Source organism: Bolinopsis microptera, chromosome 4 (genome assembly GCF_026151205.1).
Source record: "Bolinopsis microptera isolate Bmic1 chromosome 4, MBARI_Bmic_1.0, whole genome shotgun sequence".
Classification (NCBI taxonomy): Eukaryota; Metazoa; Ctenophora; class Tentaculata; order Lobata; family Bolinopsidae; genus Bolinopsis; species Bolinopsis microptera.
In genome coordinates, this window is record NC_087075.1 from 2343264 (window position 1) to 2349263 (window position 6000).

Here is a 6000-nt window from a genome sequence, read left to right on the forward strand (position 1 = left end):
ATACTTTCAACACTACTATATAACAAATAATTTGAGCCTGAAGATGGCGTTGACGCCGAAAATTTGCCCTTACTCCTAACTTCCTTGTTTCACTTGTCCTTGTCTCTTCCAACCGGATAATATCCAGATATCAGTATTTCAATCATGAGACTAATAAACAGCGAACTACTCCGTTATTTGTTATTAATTAGATTTAAAATTTTTAACAGTCGCCTAACCCATACGGATACCCATGTCTAAATTTGTACTCCTAAATTATAAAACTAGTTAGGAAATAATGCAAATGTCTGGGAAAAAATTTGCGACAAGCTGATTTTTACAGGAATGTGGTGTCCATAGTGTCAGGAACCACCCCAAAGAGTTTTGAATCTGGATCTGTTGAGCAAAAAAAGTTACAGCCAATTTTCTTCAGGCGCGTTTGTCAGCCTGAGGACCGCACTTGAAAAACTCGTAACTATCGTAATAAAGACCCCCAGGAGCACCATAGGGGGTGCAAAATGACCGCAATAGTGACATTATGTGGGACGAATCAGTGTTTTAGGTTCGTTAGATCTTTACTTATTGAGATAATTTCATTTTTATAGGCTAACCTCTTAAAAATTTACTAAAATTTTGAAATTTTACTTAAATTTGGAAATTTAGCAAAATTGTTGTACAATTAAAACATTGTCTAGTTATCAGTATTCAAATTCTAAAATTTACTTTCAATTGTCAATTGATCCTTATATTAGTATAGTAAATAATATACATATCACATCAAATTCTGTAAAAAAAGGTCCTGAATTATTGGCATGGTGTCTTTGATTGGCAACTATTAGGTCACTTCTGGCTATCCCATTTCCTCAGAGTTGTTTGATTCTCCTGAATCGTCCTGTCTTTCGGGTGCATTAGTGCAACTTAATCCATGACATTGGCCACATGCAGGTAGACATTTAAAGCCATACCTTCGGCAGGAACACCTTAAGTACTTACAAGGGTTCTCAACCTCCACCGAGCAATTGCAGTAAATGAGGTTGAGCATCCCTGCCGGGGCATTGGGCAATCGCAGCTTTAGTCGGGATTGGCCGGTAGTATCCTTAAGAACTCATCTCCCATCCATAATGTAGTGGATTTAGACTTGCAGTGTCGATTGTCACCCAGTTATGGTACTGAAGATATGATCTGAAGATATGATCATATGTGTGTAGTGTGTGTAGCTTACGTTGCAATTATCGAGCTCTCTTATCTTTTGTAACTTTGCGATAAGTTCAGTTTGCTGCTACCGCGTAGTAAGCCATTACTATACAATGTACACCACGGAGGATGATTTACATTTCACCCGATCTCAGAAGAAACTCAAGGATTTCAACTATAAAGAAAAGGAAGATGTAGAGGGATGTGCTGATAGATGGTTCACTTCGATGGCAAGACAACTGAATTTAGAAAACTTCGAAATTCGTGGAGATATGGACCAAGAAATACTCATGTCTCCGTCTATCTATAAAAGGTATATGGCAGAATGGGTTATGCAAGCAGCAGACCTCGTACGACGGCAGAGTAGTCAGATGAGCGCTATGATGGAAATCGTTGAGAGCCTCAAGACGGAAGCACTAGCAGACAAGGAAAAGATGGTCAGGTTGCAGGACCAGTTGCTAGTGCAGAAGGACGAACAACTACAGTTGTTTAAGACGTCAGTTGAAGAGACAGTACAAACAACGGTGGAGACAGGGATTAAGAGCTACAGTGCCGCTGTACAAAAGAACAGCACAAATGGCGCGGTCTGCAACAGTAAAATTCTGAAGAATGTAATAAAGAGTGTGGCTGCAGAGGAGGACAGGAGCAAGAATCTGATAGTGTTTGGACTGAAAGAAGAGGATGGAGAACAGCTTCCAGCTCTGGTAACCGCAGTATTGGAGGAGATCGGGGAGAAACCTCATTTTGAAGCGACTAGAGTCGGCTGGAAGAGGCCAGGTATCACGGCTATCCGACCAGTCAAGATCACCGTCCCAAGCTCAACAGCAGTTCATCAGATTCTGATGAAAACAGGGAGACTGAGGATGGCTGATGCACACAAAGATGTACGGATCTGTCCTGATAGATCCAGTGAAGAGCGTGCAGCAAGGAAAAACGTGGTAACTGACCTGAAGAAGAAGAGGGCTGAACAGACTCATCTCGACCACTAGTATCCGTAACGGGAAGGTCTGTAGCCGGGTTAAGAAGGCACCATGATGACGTAATTCATGTTTCTCGGACACCGATCAGTATAATATGTACTTGTAGGAGTATTTTAAGAGTTTACTGTATTTGAGAGACAATTCTCTGCAACTGAGCATGACTTCGATCTACATCTTGCAATTGTGGCTAAGATGTTGCCCATCTTTGATCTTTGCAGCAGCAGGTCGAGGTCAGAACTCCAAAGCTCTACGGCTGTATCTTGAGCAGATTACCGTACTTGAGATTCAGTATGGTGCACTAGTCAAAACGTTCAAGGTCGTAGGTCTGCACACAGTTCGATATAATGAACACGAGTAGTCTGGTGTGTGGACAGACCTGTCGATCGAACAGCGACTAATGAAGGCTGCAAAGTCATCAGGGGGTTTGTCTGGAGGGAGAATGCGAACTCATGAATCTGCCCATAAGTCATGGACGGCAACCCTCAATCAAATGGCGTTGATAAACGAGAGTGTCGATGCTGCTTACAAATGGCGTTAATAAACGAGAGTGTCGATGAAGCTATTGCAGACTTATCCAATAAAAGAACAACGACAAAAGCCTCTAGTGCTAATCACTCAGATCTTAGCAAATCTTCTGTACAGAAAAATATTGCAGTGTTTACCAAGCTGTTGTGTTGGTTTAAAGATACAGCTGATTTCGACGAATCTGAAGACAAGACTAAAATGCTATCGTACTCAACAGGTCTCATATCGCAGAAAGAGAAGAGTAATGTCAACCCAGAATATTGCATTTCAGTTGGTACTGCCCTCCAGAAAGAGCTGGATGGCAAAAGCTTTATCGATAAGTTTCGAGTTAAAGGCAAAGTCGGAAACTTGACCCTTCTAAAGAGGACAGTGAGGGTGAACGAAAAAGACATTGTTATAGACTCATTGACAATTTTTAATCGGCTTGTCTTCGCACCTGAACGAGAGTCTACACTGGAGGAAAGCTTGCAAAATGAGCTCACAGCAATGCCGAATGCCGATGAGTCTTTTTAACAATGAGCAGATGATGAGAAAGGCAAACAAGGCAGCCCTTGGGCAATACCTCAAGAATGTTGTTGATTGTACTGTGACATTTAGCAACCCATCCTCCCCATCAATAATTGATGGTGGATGGCTACTCTATCAAGTTACCTCGTTCACAGGCTTTGAAACATACGGCGACATAGCTAATGAATACCTTAAGCTATACTAGTTCCGAAATCCGAACAGCGGAAAGTGATTGTTGTGTTTGATGGCTATGCCCGATCAACAAAAGATCATGAGCATCAGCGAAGAATCAAGGCATACTGCTCTGATATAGCTATTAAAAGTACTACTGTGTGCACAGTTCCGATGAAAAAACTGTTCAGCAACTCAAAGAACAAGCATGAGCTTATAAAGCTTCTTTTGAACGTTTTTACATAACATGGAATTGAAGTACATGTAGCTACTGATGATGCTGATACCATGGTAGCTAGTAAAGCTTTGAACTTGTCCTTCTACGAAGATGTTGAGGTAAAAGCAGAGGATACTGATATACTTTGCCTCCTTATTCATCATTTTACTGAGAATCACAATGAAATTGTGATGACGACCAGAAACGGCTCACACTCGATCAGTAAAATAGTAAATGCTCTTGATGCCAACATAAAACGCATATTACTGTTTGTTCACAGTTTCTCAGGATGTGACACGGTCAGCAGTATACATGGCTTTGGTAAGGTGAAGATATAGGTTGGTTGGGAACCAGCTTTGTTTACTGGTTAATGTTTACTCAAGAATTTATACATACAATAATATACAATAATTATATACCTAAATCTGCTAATATAAAACCTAAATAACTCTAAAAAATATATACTCCACCGAAATTATGGACCTGGAAGTAAGATTAAATACATCAGCTTAATACACAAATCAAAACAAAATTCTAGAAGACTGACAGTATATGATTTAGAAGCTTATCAAAAAAAATTAAAATCTTAGCGAACCAGGAATCCATAAATCCAAGCAAAACTCGGTCTTAACACATTTCAAACAACAATTTTGTCCACACTACATACTTTGCCTCCTTTTATGAAGTGTCTCTTATCTGGCTCGTCGTTCAATCTCTTCTTGAGTTCTAAAACAAGCTTTTGCTGTTCGGCACGTTCCTCTGGAGACCTATCTGGACTGATAAAAACTTTACTGAAACGTTCTGAGCTACGGAGATGCCTTGCTCTAGTCAAAATCTGCTGCACGATTGTGGAGCTCGTCAAAGTCACCTTAACAGGTCTGTCAGCCACTTGTTTCTTATCCTTGGGTTTGTTCAAACCAATTCTGCTAGCTTCTATTTTTGGCTTTTCATTAAGTTCCAACAACACTTGAGCGACCTTGTCGCATAACAGCTCACCTTTCTCTTCTTTAATACCAAATAACATCAGATTCCGACTTCGGTCTCCTTCTGCCACAACATCCTTGATGACATTCTTCAAAATGTTTCTATCCGAATGCAACAAAGGACCTGCTGCTGAGGTTTTTGATGCCTGTACTGCGGCGCTGTATGTCTTCAACTCTGATTTCACAGTATCCTCGACTGATGCTACAACAACAGATTTCAAGTCATCAAGTTGCTTGTCTTTGGCAACTAGCAGCTCTTTCTGCAATACAACTACTGTCCCCTGATTGTCAATTACATCGGAGTGCAATTTCTGATTATATTTCTCTAGCTGATTAATGTACAACGACTGTCTATACATAACTTTTAACGCAGCGTTAAGACTCTGAGCCATGACTTCCCTGGAGATTTCTCTTTTACCACTGAAACTCTGAACTGCACACGCGTTAACATGATCTACTTTAGCAAGCCCAAGAGTTTTCCGGATCCATTCAGCTGCATCATCTTTCACTTCATCAAGCTTATAAGCCACGTATTTCTCCGATTTATACATCACACAACCACGGCACCGGTTAAACAAGCAAGTCTTATCAACGTAATGATAAGTAACTGATAAGCGAGCACAAACGTATTGAAAAGTGTAATTACTGAACTGACAGAAAAAGGCAGTTTCTTTTCATGAGGAGGGTCATTTAGCATCATTACTCTCTGTGAGAGTTTCAACAAATGAAGTAATTGAAGCTGGCCTCTCCTTGTTTCAACATATTTATGGAGATAAAACCAAGGCACTTGAAACTCTCAGATTTCTCAGCTACAGTAGAATAATAGCAAAGAAAAAACTCAACCCATCAAGGCTACCACCGTCTACATCCTCTGCAACTGAGCATATATATTAAGATCATATCTTCAGTACCATAACTGGGTGACAATCGACACTGCAAGTCTAAATCCACTACATTATGGATGGGAGATGAGTTCTGAAGGATACTACCGGCCAATCCCGACTAAAGCTGCGATTGCTCCGGCAGGGATGCTCAACCTCATTTACTGCAATTGCTCGGTGGAGGTTGAGAACCCTTGTAAGTACTTAAGGTGTTCCTGCCGAAGGTATGGCTTTAGATGTCTACCTGCATGTGGCCAATGTCATGGATTAAGTTGCACTAATGCACCCGAAAGACAGGACGATTCAGGAGAATCAAACAACTCTGAGGAAATGGGATAGCCAGAAGTGACCTAATAGTTGCCAATCAAAGACACCATGCTAATAATTCAGGACCTTTTTTTACAGAATTTGATGTGATATGTATATTATTTACTATACTAATATAAGGATCAATTGACAATTGAAAGTAAATTTTAGAATTTGAATACTGATAACTAGACAATGTTTTAATTGTACAACAATTTTGCTAAATTTCCAAATTTAAGTAAAATTTCAAAATTTTA